Source organism: Procambarus clarkii, chromosome 78, assembly GCF_040958095.1.
Source record: "Procambarus clarkii isolate CNS0578487 chromosome 78, FALCON_Pclarkii_2.0, whole genome shotgun sequence".
Lineage (NCBI taxonomy): Eukaryota > Metazoa > Arthropoda > Malacostraca > Decapoda > Cambaridae > Procambarus > Procambarus clarkii.
In genome coordinates this window covers 5,944,784-5,953,787 of record NC_091227.1, presented here as the reverse complement: position 1 = coordinate 5,953,787, position 9,004 = coordinate 5,944,784, and positions in this window count along the sequence as shown.

Sequence of the window (9,004 nt, the reverse complement as noted above, 5' to 3'; positions counted from 1 at the left end):
GAGTAAATAGTTCCGTGATTTGGGTGTTCATGGTAGGTCGCTCTATTCTTATGTGAATTGCCTCAAGAATGAGACAATTCTTGTCTCATTCTTGTCTCAATTCTGTGTCTCAATTCTGTGTCTCATCACATGAGACAAGCCCATGACATTACTCTAACAAGAGAAATGTTGAACAAGAATACTTGCATAATAGACAAAACCCAAGATTCAAGAAGACTACAAATTCTTGAGGCAATTCACATAAGAATAGAGCGACCTACCATGAACACCCAAATCACGGAACTATTTACTCTACCCACCATGAGAGTAAGGACAAGACAAGAACATATCGATGCCAACACAGAAGACAATGTCCAACATAACAGGCCAATTACACTGGATTAATCTTTGTGTTTAGATAGGAGATGCCTCGTATGGGCCAATAAGCCTTCTGCAGCCCCTATGTTTATCCCTTATGTATCCCCCCATGTTTTTCACCTTCATTGTATTATCACCTGACCTAATGCGGGTATAAAATCAACTAGTATTGTAAGATTGTTCACTTGAGAATGAACCATGGAGGTTCGAAACGTCGTGCAAATTATACAAATAAGTGTAATACACTCTATAGTAAATCACTTCTTTTCTTCACCTTAAAAGTACGAAAATGAGTTTTGGAGAACTCCTATTCCAATTAAGCCCTGATGCTAAGAAAATAGTTAGAGGGATAGAAGCCCTAAACCAGAAAATAATAAATACAGAATATGCGGTCATATTCAATGAAACATGTTTGAAAGAAAACCTGCTGCCAGTATACACCAATATATATATATATATATATATATATATATATATATATATATATATATATATATATATATATATATATATATATATATATATATTGGGGACAAAATTATAGTGGTGATAAAGATCTCTGTATTTACACAATTTGGCTGCTTATGGTGATTGGCAGCATCTCCTGCCTGTGTAGCACTGAAGTCAACATAGGTGTTGGCTAAAGTTGAAATGCAAGTGTAGTCACACACCAACTGTCTACCATTCTTCTGGGTTCACCATGATCCTGTCTGGACAACCGACAGGCTCATCAGAGTTGTAGGACAGTAGGTAATGAGGGTTCTCTCTCTCTCTCTGCTGGACAACCAGCTGTGGTATGGATTCTCTTAATAATGCCATTAACCTCGCCGTGTCTTGCATGCCATGCCCCTGTCCATTGGCAGAGAAGGCCTTGCCATCCATACATGTCGGTCAATGCCTCGATGCAAATACACTTGTATTCAGTGTGGATTGCGGCAGCGAGGTGGAGAGCCACAACAATTCGGAGGGCCTGCAGTGTGAAACGTGTGCCGGTTACTGACATCGGGTCTGCTAATAGGAAGTCACCATGAGTGGGAAGCTGCTACAGCTCTAAATCAGGTAGTGTCATGTAGTGTTGTCGCAGCTTCTAGGCACATCGCAGCTTCTTGGTCGACAATGTGGTTATCCCAGCTCGATTGCTTGTGGGCTTCAGAAGGTGGTGGTTGGGGTGCTGATCGTACATGAGAGAGACCCATTTGGTGGTGCAGACCATATAGCTGGGATCATGCACCCCTACCAGTTGAATTAGGTACTCAGGTAGGATTTCCTTCAACAGGTTATCAGATGCCACTGAAGAGGACATGAACGTTGGTACAGCAATTTGTGTTGCTGTGCAAACGCCGAGGCCCCCGAGTTTGTCAGGAGAGGAGGCCTGTTTCCACTGTGAGTCGCTGAGAGAAAGGTTGAGGGTTTTTTCTAGCATTGATTTCAGCAGGCTGTCGTACTCTTCTAATTTAATATTATTGAAAGATGGCGAACATCTTAGAAAGTAGGCCAGCCTGGGGATGGACAACCATCTGCTGATGAGGTAAAGTGCATCATGAGCATCGATGTCTTCAATCCTCTCCTTCATCCTCTTCAGGTCAGTCATTTTCTTACCAAGGACCTCGTCGATGGCATTCTCTCCAAGCGGAGCACCTAGGAGTGTGCTGTCCTCAGGGTTGGTTGTATTAATGTCAGGCAAAACAACCTTGATTTGCTCTATTATGTGCTGGTTGGTGGAGGTTATTTCGCACTTGGAAGTGTTCAGGGTGAGGCCTAGATTTGCTCTTTGCTCCTGAATTATTCTCATGTCATCCAGGAGGGAGTTTGGGGAGCCAGCTAGAGTACCAACGTCCAACAAACAAATGTTGAGCTCACTGGACAGGTTATTGGTGACTTTGATGACTAGGCAGAAAAGAAAAGGAGCAAAGGGGTCACCCTGTTGGACACCTTCTTGTGATCCAATTACATGTTCCCCAAATAGAAGAGTTAGATTCTTGCTGTAACATGAGTTTACAAACAGGTAGAGGGATAGAAAACAGTGATGAATCGCACTGAGTACTGCATCCCTTCTTACCAGATTGAAAGCGTTTTTGAAATCTAGTTTTATCAGGGCCTTTTCTCATCCGTAATGTTGGCAATGTAGGCTCTAGATGCATGAGCCGCTGCCTCACACCCTTGGGGAATGCCAAATCCAAGCTGTTTTCGCATCAGAATTTCTGCTGCTGCCTGGCTGACTGTTCTAGCAGCAGCCTTAGCGACGAGGCGCTGGAGTGAATTGCCGACAGCTATCGGTCTGATCCCTCTATTCATTTTCCTCAGGGCACAGAGGGTAGAGCCAAAAAAGAGGCAGTAAGGTCTCTGGTATGTTGCCAGCCAGACATGTGTTGGAGAATGTAGCTAGTTCCACCAGGAGGCCCTGTACAATGTTACCCAGTGCAGGGTTGAGCATTTGTTTGATGTGGATGGGTCTTAGTCCTGTGAACCTGCCTGCTGATCCTGATAGGAAGGATTGGGCTACGTTATACACCACGGATTCGAGCACACACACAGGGTTTCTGCTCTGGTGACAACGACTAGTGGAACACTGTCGTCAAGTTGAGCTCAGGATGGGTGTATTTCTCTCAGGGCTTGTGCTGTATCGGCATCTCTGGTGGCAACTGTGTCCTCGCTGGTGATGATTCTGATCGCCCCTACAGATTCTGATCTGCCCCGACTGCAGCACGGCCTGAGGTCACCACAGGTGGCACTGCCTAAGGTCACCACAGGATGCACTGCCTAGGGTCACCACAGGCGGCACTGCCTAGGGTCACCACAGGCAACACTGTCTGGGGTCAGCCAAAGGAGGCAATGCCTGGAGTCACCACAGGCGACACTGCATGGGGTCAGCCACAGGTGGCACTGCTTGGGGTCACCACAGGCGGCACTGCCTGTGGGTCAGCCCCAGGCGACACTGCCTGGGGTCACCACAGGTGGCACTACTTAGGGTAAGCCAAAGGTGGCACTGCCTGGGGTCACCACAGGCAGTATTACCTGGGGTCACCACAGGCGGCACTGCCTGGGGTCAACCACAGGCGGCACTGCCTGGGGTCACCACAGGCGGCACTGCCTGGGGTCAACCACAGGCGGCACTGCCTGGGGTCACTACAGGCGGTACTGCCTGGGGTCACTACAGGCGGTACTGCCTGGGGTCAACCACAGGTGGCACTGCCTGGGGTCACCACAGGCGGTACTGCCTGGGGTCACTACAGGCGGTACTGACTTGGGTCACCACAGGCGGTACTGCCTGGGGTCACCACAGGCAGTACTACCTGGGGTCACCACAGGCGGCACTGCCTGGGGTCAACCACAGGCGGCACTGCCTGGGGTCACTACAGGCGGTACTGACTTGGGTCACCACAGGCGACACTGCCTGGGGTCACAACAAGCGGGATTTCCTGGGGTCACCACAAGCGGCACTGCCTGGGGTCCGCCAAAGGCGACACTGCCTGGGGTCTCCACAGGCAGCACTGCCAGGGGTCAGCCACAGGCAGCACCTGGGGTCACCACAGGCGGCACTGCCTGGGGTCCGCCAAAGGCGACACTGCCTGCGGTCACTACAGGCGGCACTGCCTGGGGTCAGTCACAGACGGCACTGCCTAGGATCAGCAACAGATGGCACTGCCTGGGGTCAGCTACAGACGGCACTGCCTGGGGTTAGCCACAGACGGCATTTCCTGGGGTCAGCCACACACGGCACAGCCTGGGGTCAGCCACAGGCGGTACTGACTTAATTGGGTCACCACAGGCGGCACTGCCTGGGGTCATCCACAGACGGCACTGCCTGGGGTCAGCAATAGGCGGCACTGCCTGGGATAAGCCACAGGCGGCACTGCCTGGGGTCAGCCACAGGCGGCACTGCCTGGGGTCAGCCACAGGCGACACTGCCTGGGGTCAGCCACAGGCGGTACTGCCTGGGGTCACCACAAGCGGTACTGCCTGGGGTCAGCCACAGGCGGCACTGCCTGGGGTCAGCCAAAGGCGGCACTGCCTGGGGTCACAACAGGCGGTACTGCCTGGGGTCACAACAGGCGGCACTGCCAGGGGTCAGCCACAGGTGGCACTTCTTGGGGTCAGCCACAGGCGACACTGCCTGGGGTCTGCCACAGGCGGCACTGCCTGGGGTCACCACAGGATGCAATGACTGTGGTCACCAAAGGAACACTGCCTGGGGTCACCTTAGGCGGTACTGCATGGGGTCAGCCACAGGTGGCACTGCTTGGGGTTAGCCACAGGCGGCACCGACTGGGGTCAGCCACAGGAAACACTGCCTGGGGTCACCACAGGTGGCACTGCCTGGGGTCACCACAGGCGGCACTTCCTGGGGTCATAACAGGCGGTACTGCCTGGGGTCACAACAGGCGGCACTGCCTGGGGTCACAACAGGCGGCACTGCCTGGGGTCATTACAGGCGGTACTGCATGGGGTCACAACAGGAGGCATTGCCTGGGGTCACAACAGGTGGCACTGCTTGGGTTCAGCCACAGGCGGCACTGCCTGGGGTCACCACAGGCGACACTGCTTTGGGTCAGCCACAGGCGGCACTGCCTGGGGTCAGCCACAGGCGGCACTACCTGGAGTCAGCCACAAGTGGCACTGCCTGGGTTCATCACAGGTGGCACTGCCTGGGGTCAGCCACTGGCGACACTGCCTGGGGTCACCACAGGTGGCACTGCCTGGGGTCACCCACAGGTGGCACTGCCTGGCGTCACCACAGGCTATACTGCCTGGTGTCACCACAGGTGGCAATGCCTGAGGTCAGCCACAGGCGGCACTGCCTGGGGTAAGCCACAGGCGACACTGCCTGGGGTCTGCCACAGACGGCACTGCCTGGGATCACCACAGGCGGCACTGCCTGGGGACACCACAGGTGGCACTGGATGGGGTCAGCCACAGGAGGCACTATAGTGCCTCCTGTCACAAACGGCGGCACTGCCTGGAGTCACCACAGGCGGCACTGCCTGGGGTCACCACAGGCGGCATTACCTGGGGTCAGCCACAGGTGGCACTGCCTGGGGTCACCACAGGTGGCACTGCCTTGGGTAACAACAGGCGGCACTGCCTGGGTCACCAACGGCGGCACTGCCTGGGGTCACCTTAGGCGGCCCTGCCTGGGGTCACCACAGGTGGCACTGCCTGGGGTCAGCCACAGGCGGCACTGCTTGGAGTAAGCCACAGGAAGCACTGCCTGGGGTCACCACAGTCGGCACTGCCTGGGGTCAGCTAAAGGCAGCACTTCCTATGGGCACCACAGGATGAACTGCTTGGGGTCAGCCACAGGATGAACTGCCTAGGGTCACCACAGGCGGCACTGCCTGGGGTCACCACAGGCGGCACTGCCTGGGGTCACCACAGGTGGCACTGCCTGGGGTCACCACAGGCGGTTCTTCCTAGAGTCACGATAGGAAAACACTGCCTGGGGTCTGCCACAGGCAAAACTGCATTGGGTTAGCCACAGGTGGCACTGCCAGGGTCAGCCCCAGGTGGCACTGCTTGGGTTCAGCCACAGGCGGCACTGCCTGGAGTCAGACACAGGCGGCACTGCCAGGAGTCAGACACAGGCGGCACTGCCTGGGGTCAGCCACAGTTGGCACTACTTGGGTTCAGCCACAGGTGACACTGCCTGGGTTCAGCCACAGGTGGCACTGCCTGGGGTCAGCCACAGGCGACACTGCCTGAGGTCAGCCACAGGCGACACTGCCTGGGGTCATCACAGGTGGCTCTGCCTGGGGTCAGCCACAGGCGGCACTGCCTGGGGTTAGCCGCAGGCAGCACTGCCTGGGGTCATCACAAGTGTCACTGCCTGGTATCACCACCGGCGGCACTGCCTGGGGTCACCACAGGCGGCACTGCCTGGGGTCACCAGAGGTGGCACTGCCTGGGGTCACAACAGGCGGCACTGCCTAGGGTCACCATAGGTGGCACTGCCTGGGGTCACCTAAGGCGGCACTGCCTGGGGTCACAACAAGTAGCAATGCCTGGGTCAGCCACAGGTGGCACTGCCTGGGGTCAAAACAGGCGGCACTGCTTGGAGTCAGCCACAGCGGGCACTGCCTGGTGTTACAACAGGCGGCACTGCCTGGGGTCACCACAGTCGGCACTGCCTGGGGTCACCACAGGCGGCACTGCCTGAGGTCACCACTGGCGGTACTGCCTGGGGTCACCACAGGAGGCACTGCCTGGGGTCACAACAGGCGGGACTGCCAGGGGTCACCATAGGCGGCACTGCCTGGGTTCACCACAGGCGATACTGCCTGGGGTCACAACAGGCGTCACTACCTGGGGTCACCAGAAGCGGCACTACCTGGGGTCAGCCACAGGTGGCACTGCCTGGGTTCACCACAGGTGGCACTGCCTGGGGTCAGCCACAGGTGGCACTGCCTGGCGTCACCACAGGCTGTACTGCCTGGGGTCACCACAGGTGGCACTGCCTGGGGTCAGCCACAGGCGGCACTGCCTGGGGTTAGCCACAGGCGACACTGACTGGGGTCTGCCATAGGCGGAACTGCCTAGGGTCACCACAGGCGGCACTGCTGGGGTCACCACAGGCGGCACTGCCTGGGGTCACCACAGGTGGCACTGCCTTGGGTCACAACTGGCGGCACTGCTAGGGGTCACAATAGGCGACACTGCCTGGGGTCACAAGAAGTGGCACTGCCTGGGGTCACCACAGGCGGCACTGCCTGGCATCACAACAGGTGGCACTGCCAGGGGTCACCACAGGCGGCACTGCTTGGGGTCACCACAGGCGGCACTGCCTGGGGTCACCACAGGTGACACTGCCTCGGGTCACCACAGGAGACACTGCCTGGGGTCACAACAGGCGGCACTGCCTGGGGTCACAACAGGCGGCACTGCCTGGGGTCAGCCACAGGTGGCACTACTTGGGTTCAGCCACAGGTGACACTGCCTGGGTTCAGCCACAGGTGGCACTGCCTGGGGTCAGCCACAGGCGACACTGCCTGAGGTCAGCCACAGGCGACACTGCCTGGGGTCATCACAGGTGGCTCTGCCTGGGGTCAGCCACAGGCGGCACTGCCTGGGGTTAGCCGCAGGCAGCACTGCCTGGGGTCATCACAAGTGTCACTGCCTGGTATCACCACCGGCGGCACTGCCTGGGGTCACCACAGGCGGCACTGCCTGGGGTCACCAGAGGTGGCACTGCCTGGGGTCACCATAGGCGGCACTGCCTGGGATCACAACAGGCGGCACTGCCTGGGGTCACCATAGGCGGCACTGCCTGGGGTCACCTTATGCGGCACTGCCTGGGGTCACCTTAGGCGGCACTGCCTGGGGTCACAACAAGTTGCAATGCCTGGGTCAGCCACAGGTGGCACTGCCTGGGGTCAAAACAGGCGGCACTGCTTGGAGTCAGCCACAGCGGGCACTGCCTGGGGTTACAACAGGCGGCACTGCCTGGGGTCACCACAGTCGGCACTGCCTGGGGTCACCACAGGCGGCACTGCCTGAGGTCACCACTGGCGGTACTGCCTGGGGTCACCACAGGAGGCACTGCCTGGGGTCACCATAGGCGGCACTGCCTGGGATCACAACAGGCGGCACTGCCTGGGGTCACCATAGGCGGCACTGCCTGGGGTCACCTTATGCGGCACTGCCTGGGGTCACCTTATGCAGCACTGCCTGGGGTCGCAACAAGTGGCACTGCCTGGGTCAGCCACAGGTGGCACTGCCTGAGGTCAGCCACAGGCGGCACTGCCTGGGGTCACAACAGGCGGCACTGCTTGGAGTCAGCCACTGTGGGACCTGCCTGGGGTCACAACAGGCGGCACTGCCTGGGGTCACCTCAGGCGGCACTGTCTGGGGTCACCACAGCCTGCACTCCCTGATGTCACCACAGGCGGCACTGCCTGGGGTCACCTCAGTCGGCACTGCCTGGGGTCAGCCACAGGTGGCACTGCCTGGGCTCACAACAGGTGGCACTGCTTGGGGTCACAAAAGGCGGCACTGCCTGGGGTCATCATAGGCGGCACTGCCTGGGGTCACCGCAGGTGGCACTGCTTGAGGTCAACCACAGGTGGCACTGCCTTGGGTCACCACAGGTGGCACTGCCTGGGGTCACCACAGGTGGCACTTGATGGGGTCAGCCACAGGCGGTACTGCCTGGGGTCACCACAGGTGGCACTACCTGCGGTCACCACAGGCGGCACTGGATGGGGTCAGCCACAGGAGGCACTGCCTGGGGTCACCACAGGTGGCACTGCCTGGGGTCACATCAGGCAGCACTGCCTGGGGTCACATTAGGCGGCACTGTCTGGGGTCGCAACAAGTGGTACTGCCTGGGTCAGCCACAGGTGGCACTGCCTGGGGTCAGCCACAGGCGGCACTGCCTGGGGTCACAACAGGCGGCACTGCTTGGAGTCAGCCACAGGGGGCACTGCCTGGGGTCACAACAGGCGGCACGGCCTGTGGTCACCACAGTCGGCACTGCCTGGGGTCACCACAGGCGGTACTGCCTGGGGTCACCACAAGCCGGCACTGCCTGGTGTGACAACAGGCGGGACTGCCTGGGGTCACCACAGGCGGCACTGCCTGGGGTCAGCCACAGGCGGCACTGCCTGGGGTCACCACAGGCGACACTACATGGGGTCAGCCTCAGGTGGCACTG